General features: G+C 43.9%; 1 protein-coding gene across 7 annotated transcripts in view; it reads right to left on the reverse strand.

The window, feature by feature from the left end:
- LOC4576494 (potassium voltage-gated channel subfamily KQT member 5) overlaps window positions 1–23,541 on the reverse strand; it is a 263,147-nt gene that overhangs the window by 126,606 nt on the left and 113,000 nt on the right. The window lies entirely within an intron of this gene.

Raw genomic sequence — 23,541 nt, forward strand, 5'->3', positions numbered from 1 at the left:
CAATTCTTGCTTTGTTCTTTCCTCCTGAAACATTTACGAACCTTGGGCCGCAGTGGTGTGCCGCCTTGGTTTTTTGGTGAGCCCACGGGGAGCGTTACGGAATCGTCTAGAGAGGGTTCAAGGCATCCAGCGAGGCACTACACACAGTCGGCATCCTTTTCGCACAGGAATTCGTGGGTGCTGATGCATGGCGCCGATGGTATTCCACCGAGACACACCGACATACAACCAAAAGGGGCGTTTGTCACATTGGTTTTGCTTTAAAAATTCAACCGAACACCAAACGACTTTCTGTCGACCTGTCCCGGTGGGAGAGGGTGCTTGGTTGTTGGACCACTCTCACTCTCTCTCTCTCTCTCCTCTGCGGTCCCAGCGGAGCGTGAAAAGCCCAGGACAGTGGGCGGAACTTTCGACTGTGGGGCAAACCGGCGGTAGAACCTTCGTTCGGGGAACGACGCACGGTGAAGTTTTGTGACGTGCTGTGGATGAATTATTCACGGCAGCCTGATAAAAGCGATGTTTTCTCCATTTCGTCACATCACACGAGCTTCTACCCTTCTGCTTTCTGTCTTTAGCGCGCGGGTTCCACAGATTGTGCACACACCGGTGCTTCGAATTATTGACGAACAATATAAAAAGGGTAGATCAGGTGTGTAAGTGGAGCTACTCTGTTTCATTTTTGAATAATTAACCGGATCGAGGCAGCTCGAGATGCCCCGCAACAACAACAAAAAATGGGCATCGACGGATGAAAGGGTATGGTTTGCAAAACCCCGAATGCGCTGAAACCTATCCGTCAGAATGATGTGGGTTGATGTTCTTGATGGGAGAATGGAAGGATGCAGGGTTGAAAGATGGGAAAGGATTGCCATATTGAGTAGCAGCACAAATTAAATTTAATTACTAATTCCAGAATTCAAAGGCTTTAATGCTAGAATGCTTTTAAAGACGAATTCACTTGACGAGCAGAGCAATTAAAGAATCCGAATCGTCATTTTATTCAAGTTTGCTGTAGCTTTGTTGCTTATTGCATGCAGTGCGATTATCTTCTGCTTTGATATAACTATTGCTGCTTTATTTTAGGAAACTTCTTGAACTCCTATACTAATAAATTAATCGTAAATTGAGCTCTGTTAGCTGGAGGCAAATAAAAGACATTGGGTAGAAACTTCCTACATAGAAGAGATGCAAAATTCCAGAACAAATATGATGATCGAGACAGCCCAGAAGCTCTGTGAAAAAGGGAACTGAGACAAGAATTACCGAATTTTAGCATTTTTATGTTCTGGAATAAAACACGCCTAAGACGAAATATAATGTGAAGAGTTTTGTATTGATCAAATTGTTTCTATAACTAGAAATAGTCATACGCAAATAAAGTTGTAGAAATATCTATGCTTTGAAATTCTATTAAAGTTATAGGCAAATATTGTTACTACTTTTACTTATTTATATGCCCTCCTCAGAATTTAACAAACATTTCCTTGAAATGATTCCCGATTCAATTTAGTTGTCGAGATTCAATTACTTTCTCATTTCTCATCCTCACGCATAAAATTTACAATTTTGCACCTTTTCTTCTGCTCCATCTTTTCTACTCAAAATACATCACACACCAGGAACTTATCCATGGCAGAAACCAATTTTTTAGCAATACTTTTCCCCATTTTCACCGCCACACCAACAGTAACTCATCTCCGCCGTTGTTTGGCAAAGTAATGGCATCGATTTTGCCCCCTCCAGCCCCAGTGCGGGGAAAACGCTTTTCCCTCCTGCAGCACCGCAGCAAGTGATGAAATAAAAGATTAATTCACATTTCCAAATTCAAATTACCGTACGCAGCATATTCACGCACACCTTCCCAGGCAGCTTTCGGGGGATTACGCTTTGAGTGGCAAACAAACGCCCATCTACCCCCAGCGGAGCAACCGGGGTCCCCCTTGGGCGGGAAGAGCAGGAAAGAAAAGAAAGAAAGAAAGAAAAATTGTTGCCGCACATGTTGGTGTGTGCAAATAAAAACACAACAAAACGTGCACACACACACACACATATGCGGACACACCCATCCATACAGACGCTCGCGCTACGTCCAGCAGCTTCCGGAGGCAATGGTGAAGTGATGCTCTTGAAGACGTTAAGCAGAACCCGCGCTGCACGACGCGTATTCTGTGAACCAGTGCGTGAGCATGTGTGTGTTTTCGAATGAAGCAGATGTAATCAAAAGTATCACAGAATCACGTAAAAACGCCGAACCAACGCACCGTACAAATCCGCACAGAAATGTCTATGGAAGCGGCGAAAGAAGAAGTTTGCTGCTGGAGTATTGAAATCGAACGGAGTGTACTTAAATGTGGAAATTACTTTCACCCGCTTAAACGGCAAGCGAGATAGAAGGTGTATATGTGTGTGTGAGAGAGAGAGAAAGAGAACGACAGAGATAAATACTACCACCATTTTGTGTGTACCGAAATGCCATCAAAAGTAAGAAAAAGACAGTTTTTTTTCTATTCAACTTTTCAAAGCTTTATGTATTCAGCTAACCGGTTGGCTGCTTCGTGTGGTTAAGCCGCTCGTGGTACAACACAGAAAGGCAAAGAAAGGAGTAACAACAACTGGAAGCAACTTGGGCAAAACGAGGTTCAATCCAATCCACTCGGCGGTAGAAGATTGTCTCGTTCTTTACGCATTTAACGTCTTAATTGTGGGACGCGCGAAACATACGCCCGTACCCAGCCGCGCGTACACAAACACGCGGTAAAAAGTAAAGTTTGCCAATGGGAAGTTTGTGAAGCGTATCACCACCAGCATATCGCGTTGCTGTTCCGCTTCCTTTAGCAACCCGTAGGACGAACCAAGCAAACGGGCTGAAACTCAACCAAAAAACAGGCGAACGCCATATCGGCATACCACACGGGCGTGTAAAACATCTGCCCGTTAGTATGTAAATTATTTTCCGCAAAAATTTCCTTCAATTTCATCATCCGTAACGAATGGAGCAAATCCAGGAAAGAGCGAGACATAGGAGAGAGCGAAAAAACCAGCTTGCTCGAACAACTTTCCCACTTATATCTTTGCTTGAGTTGATAATGTACGGTAACGTTAGATTTACAATATGGCACTTGTCAAGGGGGCACACAGCTAAACGGGGGTTTGTGCAAGCCGCTGCTAATGATTATGAATATTTTATGGATCTTTATGGTATTACGTTCAAAATTCGCAAAACTAAGCTCTGGGTTAAGAAAATGATGGCATTTCGGTAGCGATTTACAGTGCCAGATGCTGCTGACATTCTAAAACAAGGGCAAATTATCATTCAAAACTCATCAAAGCTATGGTTTGTTGTTGAGTTCAAGTTACTTTGTTTACATTATCCTGTTAGGATCAACTGTGAATTGGAATAAGACATTGAAAATGGGTTCTGTAACGTTATATCTGCAAGTCATATCAAAACAAAAGCCTTCGTTTGCCATAAACATGTATTTTTAATAATTATTTACGTAACAATTACTACAAAATCTAAAATGTATTTGCTAAAAGCATTTGTCACTTTTTGTTTGCTTAAGTCATTGTTTCGCAACCAGGAACTGAAACAATATACATAAAGTTGACAATCCCTGATGCATCTTGCAAAAGGAAAAGAAATGCTTGTGTAGCTATTTGATTTTGTTTTTCAACTGTCTTTGTTGATTTTTAAATGAAATAAAAATCTTCATTTATTTATGTTTATAAAGTCATGTTGTCGTTCATTCACCGGACCGATATTTTTGTAATAAAAAAAAGTCTTTTCAAAGCACTTTTGCAGTTGATAAGTAAATTAGTACCCTTTATGACATATGTCAACAGCTTTTGTTGCCGTGGCCACGCTCCAAATCATCATATGTTTATCCTTTGCATACTTTCAGGCGCTCGAGAAGGTAACTGCAACAAATCGTTCCTTTTTCGGTGTAGAAATTGATCTAAAACCATTACTGAAGCCATTCGCATAAATTATATACAAAGCTTAATTTATAAGGTATCACAGTGTTTTTCGTGTCCTGCCAATACCTACAGGATATGCAAATATGAAATTAAGTATTTTTCACGGAAAGCGGACGGAAAAAGCATATCCTGCTACCTTAATCCAATGAACTCACATTATGAGTTTGATTGTTTCCCCTTTATATTAATTGAACTTGACCTGCAGTTGTTCTCTGTTGGCTATCTGAAGCATCAACAAAATTAATCGAATGATTACCGATAAAACCGGCTTATCATCATTGTATATCAATGCGTCATACCGAATGCGGTTGATCAAGCGATCAATAAGCAACCGTAGTTTACCCTGCCAAATGAATGTAATTAAGCATAAAAACCACCCAAAATTCATCGCATCGATTCGTTCCACTATCGCCAAATAATGGTCAAGCGCACTGAACCACACCGCTATGATTTCTTAATATGTATGCACATACAATTAATTCGTACGGCCAAACAATTTGATTTGCCAAATCAAACACACGCCACCATAAAACAGTTTATCGGCACATATAATTGCAAAAGTTCAACTGCAGAACAGTTCACCACCGAAACCGAACCGAGCCACCAGAGAGTTAAATTAAATTCCCCACGCAACCGGTCGCGGTTTCACTGGGGTTAAAGTCAGCAGAAGGGTTTGGACCTTCTATTTTTCTCATTTGGTTTTGACTCACTGCGGTCAACCACCACCAGCCGAGGGCTTTAAAAACTCAACCCCCCAGCCAAAAACAAGGGGTAGAAGCAGCTCAGCACCGTGTCAACCGTAGCACCCGACCCTGCGGCTAGGCGCCACGCAACGTTGCGGGCGCGCACCGTAATGGACGTTGAATGGTTCAAACAAATCGCCTACCCGGAAGGCCGGTAAACCTTTCCCGGTGGGTGAGTTTAGCACCAGCGTTTTCACCCCGTTCAGTGGATGTCTCCAAAAAAACAAAAAAAAAAAAAACAAAAAAAAAACAGGTTAACCTAATTAATCCTGACGACGATCCTTTTTTATACGACGCTACCGCACACAACACACACCACACCGCACCAGTCTCTAGGTTTCTGCTGAGTCCGACAGAGGACCATTGACTCACACCTCCTGCCGTGCGGGCGAGGGTGGAGAAAGCCGTTTTGCACCCGTTTTGCTGACATTGTTCTACTTTTGTCAGTGACCGGGACGACCGGCCAGGCTGAGTTTTCCCGCCCACCACCACCCATCCACACTCCGACTAGTAGTTTTTCCCGCGAAAATTCGAAACTCAAAAAGGGAGCATGAAGCACCTACGCGAGCACCCAAGTGCCGCCCGAGATTATCGATCCGAGCGCTGGGAGATGTTTCGGGCGCGGACGCGGACTTTCTTTTCCATCGTTCGAAATGGCTCACAGCAGAAGGAAAAACGAGCAGCGTGGCGGCGCTGAGCTGAAAATGAACAACAGCCATACATCATTATCGACACGAGCGCACTTATCTCTTCGTGATGTGGGAACCATAGTTTCGTTTGCTTTTTTCCCACTCCTGCTTTTTGTTGTTGTACTTTCCGTGAACTCGCTCAGAAGCATGATGCCATCGCGGGATGGCCTCGTAGGGAGGAATGCGAGGGAGCGAAATCGGGAACTAATGTGTCGAGCGTGCTGGGGAAGAGGAAAAACCAACGGGTTTAACCATGTATACGCTGTTGTGATTGTCGTTCGACCTTTGCCATTGCAACGTCATCGACAGCGACGATAAGCGATTGGAAGGGAAGGGGGAGAGCAGTGCTTCGAGCAGTGCATCCACTTCTGTGTCCTTATGCGCCCCGAAGGCTAATGTTGGTTGTTTATGAATTGAGGTTGCTAATGTACGGATTGGTAAGTTCTTGTAACGATGTAATGGCGAAATATGATGGTTCATTACCTCTTTCGTCTTCTGTTTTGCAAGAAAGGGTGTATCCTTGTATGTCTCTTCGGTCTTATGTTTGAATTACCATACTCAGAAGCTTATTTTCTCTTGTTCAATCTTTGACTACCTCGAGTCATATTTCTATGGTTCACTATCACTTTGTAAAAGAATCAAATTGCTGTAAACATATTACTTATTACAGAGGAACAACGTTTACTCAGGCTTATCGGGACTCAACCTTGAATTTTAGTGTTTTTTGTTATGACAATGTGCTCTGATAACGGCATAATTTTCCAATGCAATATGGTGGAACGCAACTGTCAATTGGATAAGGAAAATAACAAGGTGATTTAATAATATCAGGAGGTGGAATCAAGAGCATTTTGACAATTCGTCACTTGACGTAAGCTCCCCAGGATTCATACTTTGTTTACATTTATTTAATTAGTTCATATAATTTATCTACCACATTTTTTCGATTAAATATACTTTAAAAATATATTTTGAGCTTTTGGTCTTCTTATTTTAAATTAAAACATAGATTGATGTGTGTTATTTCGTGAAATTATTGTATAATTCATTGTGTTCGCTACATGTTTGAGGATAGAAACTAAGAAATCATTTATTTTTTTCTATTTTCATATTTCTTCCTCATTATCTACGAGACACATGGACGATTTAAGTGAGATTAGAACATCAACTCTTATGTTAATATGTCTCAATTTTTCGATAAAATCTACAAACATAATCATAATCAATAATAAAAGGCACGTAGTAACAAAGGTCTGTTCTATTTGTTATGCTTTACGTGCGGAAACCAATGGTTAACGGTTTTAAAGTCACGTAAAGTCCCTCAAATATGGGGACCCCCCAAAGACCCTTTTCCATCACCTAATATTGTTAATCCACCTTGGGAAAGTACTACTTGGATAATATATATATTGTTTATATTGACAGACTGAAAGATCAGCTTTATAACTTTGACAGAGGCCATTGCTACAGTAGATCCAATGTGTGATCTATTCCGTAATTTGAGTATAAAGTGAACCCTAAATAAATCACAAACGCTTCCTAATATTTAATAACATGCTGCTGGATGACGCCTAACAAAACACTTACGATTTTGTCATTAATTTTCTAAAAACCTTGCTGAGCTTAATTTAAGACTTAAGCTTGAACCGTTTTCCATTTGGCACCATTTTCACCATGTCATTAAATTTGTACGCTAGAATTGCATCATCCTTTTTTCTCTAAACTTCATCAATCGCTCTCGAGAGTGATGGATGCGCGGAGAGAAAATCGACACCATCGACGCAAGTATGAGGCACCAGCCACCAGCGCAGCACCGAACACATTCGTCATCTACTTCAACCGATGCACTTATCAGTTCACCGTCGCGTAGCCGTACTTCACATCCATCTTTCACCAAACCACGCAGCTGACAAACACGTGCACAGCAGGCGTGGGAGGAAAGAGGAGTCGTGGCTCGGGCTTTTCACATGTGATGACGATGTGGCGGACGGATATGACCGGGCCTGATAATTCGTGCGAAGATTATGACGACGCTCTCCGCTGCCGCTGCCGCAAAAGCGGTGATGACGAAACGGTGATGATTAAACTGAACCGGCCAGATAATGATAGTGATGATCCAAAAATTGCAAAATGATGGATGGCCTCTAGAGATTATTTCACTTCTTTTTATATTCTTCTGCACTAGAGTAGAGTATAGTAGAGCATGTGAAAGTGTGTGTGTGTGTGGGTGTTGAATTGTATTACTCATGCACACATGTGTGGAATATGTCGTTTGCTAACAACAAAAAAAAAGCCCAACCGAGTTCAATGATTATCATTCCAAACGGTGGATCCACTACTCGTTAACGGCCTTAATCGAGAGCGCTACGCTTTTCATGGCAACCGAGCTGCTGGGAGCGGATTGTTGATTCTCGCCGTTGAGTGTGGGTACAGTTGCTCTATCATTTTCCTTCTTTTCCCTCTCTACAATGACGCACCACTCCTGTCCAATGGGGCGGCCATTCATCAACGCTAGAGAGCCTCGTACACGGTCACTCGGATCCTGCCCAGGGGGTTCCGATTATGTACGTACGTACTTTGCTACGTATGAAAGCTTTCCTGTTGAGTTGTTGCGACTCACCGGAACCGGATATCGATGAGCGACTCGCTACGCAGGGTTCCACACTACAGCACCAAAAGGATGAAAAAGGTATGGAAGGGGGCAGGGAGTACAGTAATGATATGGCAAGATTTTTGGAGCAGCGGACACGTGATAAATTGTTTCCAATCAGAGCTGTGACGGGTTGGGTAGGTTAGCGTGAATGGGCGCAACACATTGGTAACACGATGGGGCCCACTTCCGGAAATTAGGTGTGCTTGAGTGAATAGAATTTTGGGTCGAAATGTTAGCTTTGGTGGGAATTAAGTGGATGGAATGTTTGCACTCCTGCTTGGGCACGCTATGCGATACGAGTTAATGGGAAATTAGTACCTTTCTGCGAGGACTACACCTACATTTTTACAAGCGGTTTTATAGACAAAAATATGAATCGGTCTATCTCGATAACAAAACGATTGATTTTAGTTTGCAAAAATCTGAAAAGTTTGACAAAATTATGTGATAGAACTTCAACGTAAAAAAACATTTGAATTAAGCCTGAGCAATGATTGGCTTAACGCTAAAATACCTATGTTTGCATACTTTCAGGCTGATTTAGATCAGCTCGAATAAAAAAAAAATAACAAGGCCAAACTTATCAATTGAAAACAATCAAATGAATAAAACAAAAATGAAAACACATCGTTTCTAATCACTGTTGCAAACAAATAAGCCAAACCCAACTCAAAACGAAAATGCGCTCGAAAAGCTTAACGTATCGGTATGATTTATCGGTATCGGATAGGGTTGGAAAATATTTTCCCAAACAACAACCAACCAACCGCCCCAGCGGTTTTGCAGCCAAACCCCGATTGTTAATAAATCTTTTCCTCTAATTGACAAGCCAAAAAAAAAAAGGAAAAATCACAACCTTTTGGTCGGTACCAGTACTAGACTCCACACACACACCGACCAGCGTATGCCAATAATCAAAGCAAAATACAACGATACAATACGAGAGTTTCAGTTTCTTCGCATTCCCTCGATTTCTTTCTCAAGCCGTTCCCTTCCGTTTGCCAGTCATATATAGTTACAAAACTACACTAGCGTCCCCCACCCGACAGACGTCTGTACGCGCTTTATTTCCCCCACCCTGCCCGTGGAAATGCAAATGCCCTCTCACTGATAATGGAATAATAAATTATTTTAATGCAGAAACGCGAAGGACGGTTGATTAATTACTTATTTATGTATATTAGCTTCATTTGCCGGGTGGCAGACCGGACGGTAAATAGAATTTACAGCGCAACCGACGCCTGGCACGAAGAAGAGTCGCCCGGTGAGGTGACCCCGCATTAAGGTCCGCTTTTTGCACGAAGGCGAGGGTTGAAAGTTTAGCCCCCTGTCTGATGAGGAGGACGCTGAAGAATTTTGAAATTAAACTGTTATTGAGAAATTCACTTTCAACTTTATGGGGAAAAGCATTCAATTTTCAATGGAGAAATTCACTTTTTACTGAATTTTTCAACTCGAAAGAACGATTTAAAATTCTCAATGTAGAAGCAGCTAGAATATGAATTCCTCGTTTACCACTTCCAGTACGGTGTGAGCCATTTAAGTAGTAGAGAGCGCAAATTTGACTATTACAAACACGTTCATCAGGATCCACTAGCAACTGATCGAAGTGGAAATTTTAATGGAATAACTTTTCCTTCCATAGCACAACCGCACCGCCGTGGATGGAAGGGCTGTTGTAAGTAAAAGCACAATTTAGGCAAATGAGTTTCCACCGTCGCCAAGGGAGCAACCCGGTAGCTGTCGCGGTCGTCGAATTTTAATGCTTTCTGCACGCACTCCTATCGCATTCATCATGCTTTCGCGGTCGCGGGGTCGCACAACTTGACAACCGCCAACCGGCGATGTAAAAACCTCATCAAACGAATGTGTACCCCGGTTGAAGCTTTTCATCTGCTCGTTCCCCCTTTTTCACCACCCCTAATAATTGAATCGAGGCACTGTGTACGATCGAGACCAGCCAACAGAACACGCTTCAGCCCTTCAGTTTACGTTACGACTCCTTCCTAACCCCTTGGTGACACTTTTACCACGCGCGCAGGCAAGCTTTCGCCCGCGTTTTTACAATGTTGATGGAACGTGTTTTCCGCCACAAATTGGCACCTAGCTCCGTTTCACTTCCACGCACAAAACTCCGTTTCTTTCTCCCTTTGGTTACAAAATTTTCACACGCCGGGGGAATGGGGCGAAAGAGTTTCCACGGTGTCTGTTGATGTACGACACCGTTGACATCATAAATTTTCCACACCATCATTTATTGCCATTTTTCCGGCTGAGGGTAAAGCTACTCCAATGGTCGAGGTGCCATCCACTGCTGCCAGGTATGGTGCCCTAGGTCCTCGCAGCAGCAGCAAAGAGTTAAAATGTGTATCGAATCAATCGAGCACACGGTTCGGCCGAGCCAGCGCCGCCGTGTTCTGAAGCTCAAACGTTTTGGTGTGTGGCCTGGTGGTGAGCGTTCTTTTTTACCTTTCCTTCTCCCGAAAAAACACTTTAGCTACTCGGTCAAAGTACGGTCGACATTCCGCTCGGTGATCCGCCGTTCCGTACCGATCAATCGAAAGTGAAACCGAATCCAACACCCTCCCGAACCTTTCCGACACGTCCGTGGAACAGTTGGAAAAGGTGCCCCGGTGTTGCCGGTTGCCTAATAAATTTTGCTCCTATTTTGTACCGTTCGCTGGCAGCACTGCAAACGGATCGTCGTATCGTCAGTTGTATAGGTGGCGAATTCGTGGCAACTGTAAAAAAGGTGTACAGCATGCCAAAAGTTGGAAAACGATATTTATGTCTCAATCATCGACATCCAGAGCGAGTGAAAAGAGTCAAGCTGCTGCTGCTGCTGCCGTTACAAATCATACCTTTTCCGGTGTCGTTGGTGCTCTAGCTCGCGCGAAATGGAATTGAAATTGACAATTTCCTTCCCTCCCATGCACCAGGCGAGTGACGGGCGGGAATTGAGAGCAGGTAAATAGGATTGATGTATTTTCCCTTTGATTGGAAACGTTTGCGTTCGTGAGGTTTTACGTATTGACAGCAAATAAAACGCGTGACAATTGCCGCTGGGGCTACGCTGGCATTCACTTGGGCAGGGTAAATAAGGGTAAAATTTATCAGTTGAAAGGATCTGCAGGATGTACATTCAACGTACTTGTAATAAAATGTGTTTTTTTAGGGAAAAAGCATTGATAATGTTTTAATTTTCAACAAGTTATTAAGTAAAACATACAAATTGTTACAAAAACAGCAATGCTTAATCCTTTAGTCCACTAGGATTTACTTGAATTCACATTTCGTTTCATCCTGGAAGAGACCATAAAACATTGATGCTCATAAATCCTCATAAAAATTAAACTGCATCTTTAAAACTTTATAAACCTAGCCCAAACACATTTATGTTAATGATGTAGAAATTTGTTTAAAAAGCAATAAATCACTAAACAAATCGGCAGCAAATCGTTCTTCCAATAGTACAACACGATTGAAGCCACCAATGTCAAGGCAAAGCGTTACGAAAACGGAGTTTTGCAACCGTATTTATATACGCTTTCGTGAGTCTTATTAAAACACCCATTGACGCTAATTTGCATCTCACTTCACAGTTCTACCGCTGCGAGAAGTTTTGAGGCGCCTTTTAAGCAGCATTCCTAGGCAAGCTGAAGCAAACAATTCCGACCGATAGCAGAAAGTCCCTCCTCACTTACAAATGCCCGTCACGTCGGCCTATTGCCGCAATCCGATCACTCCGGTCGGATTTGCCCCCAATTAATTGCACCTGGAAAATGAGAGCTAAGCCGTGAGTGGACTGCCAACCAGGCGGTATGGCCACCGAGATCCACAAGTATTTATGGGTAGCTCAGACGCGCTGCTAACGGGTCGATCTTAAGCTGACGAAAATTTGCTAACTTTAGCCCATTGTTCACGGTGCAAAGCGTGGTTGAGGTGTGGTGTTGAGCTTTTCCCAGAACACAGTACCACCACGGAAAGGGGGTGGGGGGAGGCGTGAAAGATTTATGCTCTGCCACCCCTGCCTTTGTTAAGCTGGCAGGCAGGGCAGAGCACACTAAGCCTGCTCGTTCGACCGTTTTATTAAGTGTGGGCAAATCGATGGAAAGTCGATAAAGGAATTTTCTTCCAACTTTCCGCCACCGCCACCGCCGATCCGCAAATGATTTCTTTCGGAACGATGCCTTCACACGCATCGGTGCGCTTGAATGAAAATGCAAATGTTTGACTTTTTTTTTGTAACACAAAGATTCACAACATCGGTGCAAAGTTGGAGAAGCCTGTTCCGAGAATAACAAAAAGGATTTAAAAGCAAAGGCAAAGGATCATTCGAAGAATCAGTGAAATATATACGAGTTTTTTAGAACGATTTGTTTCCAGGTAAATGGCACTGGTGGTATTTAACGTTCAATTGGAGTCAAATATCAAACGAATGTTTCGGCAGGCAACACTCCTTTTAAAATACCAGACAAAGCTTAAATATTCACATCATATGCCTTGCTTCGAGCATCCTTTTTAACTTCAAAACAAAAACAAAAATCAGTCTTGTCTATCGCTATTTCTAGCACATTCCAGCACCTGCAGAGCATGATCTACCTGATTGCAAGGCAAACAATTTGTTTGTGTAATCTCATTTGCATGATTCACGTAAATGTTATGCCGTCAACATCAAAGCGAATTATCTGCCGGAGCCAAGCTCAGCTATACGTTCGTAACTAGAAGCTTTATCATCATCAAGGCGTTCGTAGATATAAAACCTTGCCAATAAACCAATGCAGGTTAACGCTTCCCAAGCTAACCTGCCGACATAAAACTTCCCCCAAAAGGATATTCACTTCAATCCATTAAACGGTATAAATTATGCAACGTAGAAAATACTATCAATTCCTACACAAATTTGTCCCACTTTCGTAGGTCTGTCATAGCTAGCTTTTTCTTCTTTTTTTTTGCTCTCCATACACCATTCGGTGCGTTTATGGCTTCTCTGTGGCCGCAGTATCTCTAGCCCGCAGCGTTACTGCAGAGGGTCCACCACCATTTGATCCAAGCCTTTAGAGCGGTCACTTAAGCCGTCCCTTCGAGCGTAAGAGCAATTAATCATGGCGTTCTTTATACCTTTTTCTGTCCCTAAATTCGGATAATTAACGGTGACACGACCATTGTCACCGAGCTTCCTTCCCGCGCGAGGGGACGTCCACCCCTTCTTCACGCTCCGTTAATTCATTTCCATTTACTTAATTCCCTCGGTCCTCTTCGATGCTCCCGAACGATTCGAGCCTTGAACCATCCTTCCCCGAAAAAAAAAGTGCTTGATGAGGCGTAGCACGCGACCAGTTATCGTCCTGCGGCAACAATGCGACGACGCCCTAATCGAACCCTAGGAGGCTTTCTTTATGAGCCTGATTGCTATTGATAGGGAAACGCTGGATGTGTTATAGGATTAAGAAGAAGGACAGCCTCGAGAAGGTTAGTGCAATCTGACGTTTATCATTTTCCAATAGACGGTAGCACGACTATACGCCTCCGTAAGCTGACGTCTCATGATTTATTAGCGTTTGATCACATAAAGCTCAAAAGTGTGTGTGTATGTTTAGCCTGAAATGTCAAAGTGATTTGATTTTCAACAAGTCAACCATGGCAAAATAAACACCTGCCTCAACCAGGCCGCACAGATGACGGACACAATGTAGCATCACAGTGTCCACCGTGTTGTTTCACAATCACTAATCCAACCGGCTGACCGCGTGTAGCTTTACCAGGTCAATAGCAAATTCGACAATTAAGCTGTTGTTAATTATAATAATGTTGTCCTCCGTTGCAAAGTGAACCTAACGAGCGCTTGCCTGTTGACACTGCGGTCTCGTTCGGTTTGGGTCATTTGCAACCTCGCACACACACCCAGTGCACACACACACACACATATCTTCCAGTACCTTCGGCGAGTCAAGCTATCCACACGTGTGCCCCCACGGTGCTCGGTTCACTGGTAATTAGACACTACAAAACGGTTCAATTAGATAAGTGCACCTTGCGCCACAAACCCGTTTTGTTATGCAAATGTATGGCAAACAAAAACCTCCCAACCTTTGCGTCGTTCAGTACCGTCGTGTGGAGTTGGGTTGTAGATAATTGTTCTAACCACTTCCAAACAAGTTCCAATTTACGATCTGCAATTGTACGCCGTATGCCGAATGTCTCTATTCGTTTTTCCTCCTATTTTTACACACTCCAGTGTTTGCGCTATTAGTTCGAGTGACCAATTGGACCTGAAGTTAACCTTCACTGCAGCGAACGAACTATTAATCTCGCTAGCTATTTTACTCGCTGTCTCCAAAATCACACCACACCATTAATAATACCTACTCGACACCCATACCCGTGCGGTAAAGCTTTCCTCATCGATTTGTTTTCTGCCCGGCGAAGGACGCTTACCGTCTACTGGTGGTCAGCTCGACAGCAACAAAACCGTACTCTCCACGTAATGTCCGCTGCTTACCTGGCAGCCTGCACAAAAAAATGGGAGGTGTGATTCATCATAGTAACTCACCCTACGTAATACTACCAAATCATTGACTCTTTGGCCACGCGAGTTCCCGCTACTTTGGATACCTTCCAAACACTCTCCACTTGAACGTTCATTCCGTGAGTTGCGTGATATCGCTGCTCGATGCCGTAATATCTACGGAAGATACCACTCCTCCCCACCCGACGCACTCACTGTTGACGGAAATTGAATGAAGGCCAAGGATCATGAATAAAAGATAGTGATCAATGTTTTTGTTCGTCCGCTAAAGCTCGAGCCAACGCTACCGATACGACCAAGTTTTCCATCGGTCCTGGCTTTCCTGGGGAGTTTCCTGGATCGTGTTTGGAAAACAGTTGACCGGGATATCCAGCACACTGTATTTAAGTGGGCGAATGGAACGACTCTTTGAGTATCTTGAAGTACCTACGCCAAACCTCTGCTGCAAATACCTTGGGTCGTTATCGGAGCATAAGAAGAGGAAACTTTTATTTACTCTTTGTGGGTATTTCATGCACTGAATCAATGATTTTAGTATGTGTGTGTGTGTGAATCTGAACGACAATGCATCTATTAGACAGTCATCTGAAAAGTGACGGATTTAATCAGATTGATAGTAAAACCATGTACCATGGCCGTGGATAAAACTGCCAAAATGCTTTGAATTTCTAGATTCGCAATGAAATGAAACAGTTCTTGTAATTACCGAGATGCATCGTACCCTTAATTCATATCAAGATTACGATTTAACAATTGTTTACTTATACTTACAACAAGGAAAATATGTTATTCAAAGTAAATAGATTGTACAGAAATGTGCTTTTAAACAATTGAGGCTAGGATATAAGCATCTGTTTGCCAGGAAGTTAAAAAAGCACGAATTAAATAATTAAATTACCAGCTGCTCGGCAAACGAATACAAACTCTGCTGAAATTCATAACTTTCAACAGGCTGCTGGTAATTTTTATTTTCATCTTGCGTACTCCTACTTCAATCTTTGCCTACCACTCAGGTGCGTCTTTTTTTCAAACGAAAGTACGTATCATCTCGCCACAAGACAATGAGCCGCGAAAACATTGCCTCTCGCTTTCAAGTCATCCTTTAAAACCCACACACTGAGCACTCTCGAGCCGTCCCAAGAAAGGCTATATATCTCGAGAAGCGGATTATCGTCAGCCAGAGCACGCTGGGCACTTGGTTTCCTCGACTTTCCATTGCGCAAACCCCCCTAACTTTGTCCTACACACACACAAGAACGCTACGACCAGAAGTTGGAAACTGGTTGCTTCTGTCTTCTGCCAACAATGTATACCCTGATAAACTCACCCCACCCTACTATAGGACGTCTGCAACTTACCGACGTTGGTTGCAATAATATTTCTTCATCTTTCGCTCGGTAACAGCGGTAGCAATGGCCACGGCCACGAGCACGTCCCACGGCCCACTTAATCCCACATAACGCTGGCAAACTACTTGCTGGCTCCAGCACTGAAAGCCACGCTGGCCTGAACGCTCGTTGTGATGTGAAAACGATGCGCTTTTGTCGGGCATGAACCTAACTGCAGTGGCAATCCTGCTGCTTAGTAAACAGCCCGCGTGAAAATAGCCGTTCTATTTTTGTACTGTTAAAATGGGCTGCATCTTGAAATATCGTTCAGGTTGGATTGGGATTTTCTGGGCATCTTCTTTTCAAAACAATCAACGGCAATGGAACAGTTTTGCTTGCAATGAGCAATTGATAATTTCTATTCCTGGCTGTCTTTTGAACAATCAATGCCTATCTTAAGCCAACAGGTTCGGTAAAATAGTCGATGAAATTCGTATTTCAGCCTTATAATTGCAAAGTAACATTTTGAACATTTGTAGATAACTCAATCGTTTCTAACGTTTGTCTTTATCGCTTTATATTGTTTTATGACCCAAAATTATGAACTATTGGAGGATTTAATATAACAGAAAATTAAATATTTACCAAACTGCAGACCAATTCTTCTGATATCCTTCTAGCTTAAACTCCCATCTCTGTAGATCTCTAAAAGTAATCAAAATCTACAAACAGTTTTGACTCTATCCAGCAAGAAAACATCAAAAAGCTTTCGCAATGCACTTCCGACAGCACGCAGCGTAAATAAATCACTTCCCATCGATTTTCGACCAACCGGCTTCGCATCGACTGCCTAATCAATAAGCGTCATTGATACGTAAGGGCCGCCCCACTCTAACGAACCTACCGACACACAGTTTATCCATCGTGTTAAGCTTCGATGACACCTCATCAGACACTTCCCGATCGAGCGATTCACCTGTCAGGCCGCGATGCTCGCGACCTCTTCTACCGCGCCCACCTGTCCCGCCTGCTAAGCGTGCATTAATTTATCCAACGACTCGCCATCAATCAACCGCTCGAGCGCCGGTTGTCCTCTTGGCTCTGCCGAGTTTTCCTATCCCTTTACCCCTCGTCCCCTTTCCCCCTCGTTTGCATTGGCAACGGAAGGATGCAAATAATCTGTTTCCCTGTTTTTCACTTTCTCCTTTTAGAACTGGCGCCACGCGTCCACCGATGACGGGGACGTGTAGCTTTTTTTCTTCTTTCTGTTATTGCTCCACATCAACCCCCCCTCCCCCTCCCCCCTCCTGGCTACAGACAACGTTCGTGTGCGGGGAAAAGTGTCGTCCTAATATACCCTTTGACGTCGAAATTGGAGCACTCTGGACACGGGCCAAAATCTATCACCCCGACGTCCCGAACCCACGCTGGTGTCAGTTGCACCGGAGAAGCAGACCCGGCAAGTTAGCGCTTGTTGATTTGTCCGACATCGTACATATGTATGCAGGCCGGGGTACATCGAACGGCACCGAACCGGGGTTAGCTCACAGGACCGTGGCAGCTCGCGCACACCCATTGAGGCCCAACTCCCGGATGCAGGGTTTGATGTATGCCTGCTGTACGCGCGATTTGCATTTTTTTGGCAACCGTTCAACGCGAGTGAAACGACACATTCTGGGTCTGCCGTACGGTCGTGTCCGTATGCCTTACTGTTCCCTTCCTCTTCTCACCAGACTACTGACGTCACAGCATAACCATCTGTAGCATAACAACATGTTCGGCGTTCGGCCGCCCTGCGTAAGGATGCAACAAGCGGGCGTGCGACACGCTTTGAATAAAAACACAATTTCGTTTCATGCCCCAGATGAATTCTGGTTTTTTGGTGTTTGTGTTTTTGCTTCTGCCTCTTTTTCTGCCTCTGTTTGGCGTGGCGTACGTCTTCACCGACTCTCACTGCACGCTCGCGCTCGACTGTCGCTCGCTGAAGCATTATTTTCAATTTCTGAAAGGCTTTCATCGGCCACGGCCCCTGTGCACGGAATATTAAGTACCGCGCCATGGATGGACGACGGAGATCCGTCGCATATGCTCTTAACTTTTAAGATACCGAGCACGCATCCATCGCGATTCCAGCGACCTTGTACGGATTCGGTTTTATTTTGTTGGACTTTTCCTTCTTTGCTTTTTGGAAGCGTCCGAGGATAAGAGCCGAAAGAAATAAGCCGAATGCGTGCGTGGATAAACGAAAGAAGTGAAGCATCACAAAAAAAGGAACAACAAAAAAACACCATCCACAGAGCTAATGGAATGGAATACGTCTTCATACCGAGCTGGGCCCAGTTGTGTGTCGCGCATATTAAATCATTCGTACAGCAAAACTTGTTGAACGCGAAGCAGCGACAAAATTCTTGATCTCACGTGCTGTGTGTCGCTTAAAAGGAGCACCAGAACTTATCGCGATCATTCAACTTTCTTACATTCCGTTACGGGTCTCGAAAAATCTTACATTAATAGACACTTTACACCGTGATATAAATATTCCAGACCCCAAACGTGCCCGGTGTGGTGTGATGATAAATTTCCCCTACTTTAACTGATTAAAGATTTAACACTTCAATTTCCCCTTTTTTGTACCTCAAATGCCGCTTCTCGAGTTCTGTGCATCAAGCGCATTTAAAGTCATGCCTTTTCATCCATTCTTTTTGCGGCACGCGGAAACTTTTCAAACCCATTTTGAATGGGTAACGAAAAATTAATCATCTGACCCCGGTGCTCTAACTTGCTCCGTAGCAAATTGAAATTGTTTCCTTCGCGCTTCGAATGGATCAACTTTACTGGCACCCGGTTCCGGGCAGGGTGGCGCGGTGGTGCCCGTTAGTTCTGGGGAAAGGGGAAAGTTTCAAAAACTTATTGTTTAATTATGACTTTTTTCCCTCAATTTCGTGCCCCGGCTGTGGCCCGCGAAACCGATTTCCAATCAGGGCTTTAGTTTTGCGTTTGCTGGTTATTCCGTGCTCGTTCTTGTTGCAATTAAAAAAGTTTGCCAACGATGAGGCTTATCATAAATAAGTTTTGTGAGATGGGTTGGAAAATATATACGACGAAGCGAGCGTGTAGGTTATAATGTTTACCGTTTTGTTTCACATTTAGGTGTGAAAATTAAATTAATACAGTTCTAAATAGCTGAAAAAGAGTTTTAATTGCCTAACATAATATTCCGTTGGAATTAAATAACTTAAATGAAAATCTTAAATATTTGATATCTTTTATTTTCAAAACTTCCGCAACATACATTGATGTTCTGCCTTCCGTGATGCCAGCTAATCCATCGTCATGCAACAGTGTTCAAAATTACAAAAGACTTTAGTTCGGCCGACCAATGCCATTCCGCTTGCGGAACGCGAAGAGTAATTAATCATGGATGTGTTATCCCTTTTGCTTGGTCTAAAATTGGGATAATTACTGGTGACACAACACCATTGTCATAGGATATTCTTTCCAAGCCGATGGTTAATTCATTCTCATTTGCTTAATCCTCACTCTGTCTAGACTGGTAGAATATAAAGCGGCAGAAAAAGCTTATGATGGATTAAGTAAAAAAGATGGCTCCATATGAAGTTTGAATCCATCGCAAATATGTTGTTAGGTCGTACAGTTTGACGACTCTATCAGGAGTCTGCCTTAAACAAATGTTCAAAAACAGGATTTGAATGGAGAAAGAGGTATTAGAATTTCTATTTTGTCTTTCAAGATATCTCATAAAATACATATAAATCTAGCGACAGGGTTAGAGTTTTGACGAAAATTGACAAAATTTCGACCAACCTTTGCATCACAAAATAACAGATTAGAATTGCTAGACAACCTGCTAAACGCAATCACAACGGACTGAAATACAAACTAACTCACAACGGACTAAAGACTAAAAAAAGCGTGCAATACAAAGCAACTCACAATATGCTATCTGTCTGGAGGTATGACAAAACTTTTCCCATTCCCCTGAAACACTAATCAAGTCACAAAATCATACCACACCATTAATAACACCCACTAGCGCTCAAAATAGTTGGCGGCATCGATTTGTTTTCCGCGCGGCGAAGACCATCAAGCCGTCTGCCGCATGGTCAGCACGGTCAGCAAACAGCAAAGCCATCCTCCACGCAAATGGCTGTGTCCGCCGCTGCTCGTCAGCAGCACCGAAAGCCTCCAGCCTGCACAGCAAAGTGGCGTGATTCATCATAGCAATATCCGCCATGGCGCACACTCCGCCCCGTCCAATATTCCTAAATCATTGACTCTTTGGCCACGCGAGGCTCTTGCTCCGGCAGGATGCTCGAGTTCATTCCGTGAGTTGCGTGCTATCGCTGCTCGATGCCGTAATATCTACGGAAGATACCACTCCTTCCCGCCCGACGCACTCCACTGTTGACGGAAATTGAATGAAGGCCAAGGATCATGAATAAAAGATAGTGATCAATGTTTTTGTTCGTCCGCTAAAGCTCGAGCCAACGCTTCACCAATACTAGCCAAGTCTAGCTGCTCGGGCCTGACTTTCCTGAAGTGGCTAGGCTCATCCCAGCGTCGTACCCAGCACTGGCATCGTGCCGTGTTTGGGAAACGGTTGACCGGGCGTACCTGCAAGCTGTCTGTTAGGCGATGGAAACGAACCCGTCCGGGCAAGTACCTGTCCGAAAAGCTCCAGTTCCCACCCAATACCTTGGCAGCCGTTATCGAAACCGGCCCAGAAGCGCAAGAAGCTTTTGTTTACTCTTTGGGGTATTTTATTTTATTTTTTGCTTTGCTGAATTATTGATTCCAGCGCCAGCCACCGGTCAATTGCTCCGCGTTCGACCGAAAGGTGTAGTGGAATTTCAGCTGGTGTGATTTACAGCTTTTATTGATTGGACCAGACGACTTTCCCTCGATGAACCCGGCCCCGAACGATGGAGACACGATGGCTCCGGCTATCGGTAATGACCATCTAAAGTGGTGCACGAGCTTGCCACATTGCCACAGGCGACGAATGGCGCCATAAAGTCGTTGTCCCGAAAAAAACAGCTACGACAACAACAAAAATGTGTTTTTTAATATCGCTCTTGCTCTGGGATTGTATGTGTGAAATAGCATAAGCTCAGGCGCATAACGTTCCTATCCCATGTGAGACAAACACCATTTAAAAATACTTCCAGTAACTCATACCACAAAACGATGCTTTGTGCAAGTGAAATTAAAACCATTTTGCAACTGCAGGCAATGGGGCACCATTAATAAACCAAAAGACCAACTACCAAATCTAGTATCGCTCGGTGGGATGCCCCAAAGCTGCTGTATAGAAATAAAAACCGGAGCCAAACGATAACCAGCAGCACACACGAGAAGCTTTTTTCCGGTTTTGATTTCAACTTTGAACGTTCTCTCCTTTTGGCTGGCTGGCTGGCTGGCTGGCTGCTGAATCATCAGCATCACGATGCAACAAGTCATGCTGTTGCAGTTTTGCATGAATCATCTCCGGTCATGATAGTGGAAAGCTGTTGCTTCCCAGTTTTATCTTCATGCTTCATGACCCGCTCCCGTTTGTGCGTGCCAGTTTGAGGGTGAAAAAGATAATCGAAAAACGTTCTTAGGGCTTTCACCGTAAAGAAGTACGGGATGATTGTTTTTTTTTCGCCGTGCATGCAACAAGCTGGCGGCGAAGAAAGTTTCCTCTTCTCCGATTGCCAGGCACGAAACCGTCGGGCAGCAAAAAGCATCGAACGTGATGAAATATTTTCCTAATCTTTTGCCACACTGGCTGGCCGACGAGGACGAAGCATGAATAGATGAAAAAAAGGTCTGCTTACACACACACACATACACATTTGTACGCCGTTGCAAAACACTTTCCTGCGAGCATTGAGTTTTTCCATTAGGATTTACTCTTTGAAACGAGATTCCGCTTGGCACTGTTTTGTGATGGGTGTAGGGTGGAAAAAGATGCAACCGCTCATCTCACCGCAAGACAATGAGAGCAAGAGAAAATGATAACATTGCCTCCCATTTTCAAGCCATCCTTTAAGCTCCTGCTCCTCTCCCTTGCTCTCACAACACTCGAGCTGTCCCAAGGACTATGGCTATATATCTCGAGAAGCGGATTACCGTCATCCTAGCCGGATGTGTCCCCCCAACCTCCAACTATTTTTTACCTCATCCTTCCAACCCATGCTCCTATCTTAAAACACAAAACGAACGTTAAATGCGAAGCAGGGAAACTGGTTGCTCCTATCTGTGGCCGGCATTGTGTGCGACTCCACCCGAAACAGGTCCTACCGGGGACCTCCATCCCGGCCCCTTCTACTGGGGCAATAATATTTCTTCATCTTTGCTCCACCAGCGGTAACTATGGCGCCGCAGTACCGCAAGCACGTACCCGGCACACTTAATCCCAGCGGTGGCACGATACACCACGATATCAGCTCCGCCTGCTAAAAGCCTTTGCTGGAAAGTGCGCGCTTCTTTCTATGAATCGGGTTGGGTTTTTGAAAAGTGTGCACGTGCTGTACGTACCAGCCCCAGCCCACACACTCACACATGCTTCTCTGGACCAAAGGCTTAATAATCCTTTCTGGTGGCATGGGTGACTTCGCGTGAAACGGCAGCCGGCAGACAAGCTTTCGAAAGGTAAGACCATTAACCACAATGAAATCCCGTGCATCCCGGGCTCTACCAAAGCCGGTTTTGCGGTTGTCTTTGCACATTCGAGCGCGAAATATGTTGTTTTGTCAACGCTCTGTGGTTGCGACAGACATGGGAACATATCGTGGTGGGGTTTCATTACATCTCTCTTTGCATCTAAATAGTTAACTACTGTTGAGACATGCATCATACCAAAAGCATAAATGCTAAACCTTTGAATTTCAAATCCATAATGAATTCAATGACATTAGCAATGATTTCCCTCCGCTTTACGCTTAAAATTCCGCCTGCGGAATAATAAAACCATATTGATTGGTCACATTACGCCCACAGTACGCCCAGCCCTAAGAAGAATTGCGAATCTCATCAAAATGCCTTTTCCCGGCTTCTTCTTTCCTACTCCTACCACTTCACTCCGTGCTATGCTCGCCGGAACAATGTTTTCCTTCCGCCGAATGATACGGCTCATCGATCCCGGCGAATGGAAATCGCCTTCACTGCCCGGAAAACCGAACGCAAAAAAACCGAATCTGGCTTTTCTTTCCGTTTTTGCCTATCGCCGTCTGCGGGTGCAAAATGGTCTTCAGCCCTGGCGGTCTGACTGACGAATGGAATATTAAATTAAACGCAAATTTCATGTTCAAGTGAACGTGAAAACCGGGGAAAACAGCGTTGCGATTCCTTATTTTTTCCCCCCACCGACTACACGATCAATCGTTCGAGCATCACTGCCAGGCAGCAGCATTAAGGCGGCAGCATTAAAATCGGCGATGCCGAACGATTGATTTTGCAGTAAATTGAAAATAAAAACGAGCAACTGAGCATGAAAATGGTAATGGTGACCCGAGCTTCGTGGGTAGATGCTAGGGGATGCTATCATAACCGAAGCGTTCTAAGATGATTGGCGATTGGACATAGCTATTTAGGGCTGGTATAAAATCTTCATACG

This window comes from Anopheles gambiae, chromosome 2 (genome assembly GCF_943734735.2).
Source record: "Anopheles gambiae chromosome 2, idAnoGambNW_F1_1, whole genome shotgun sequence".
Classification (NCBI taxonomy): domain Eukaryota; kingdom Metazoa; phylum Arthropoda; class Insecta; order Diptera; family Culicidae; genus Anopheles; species Anopheles gambiae.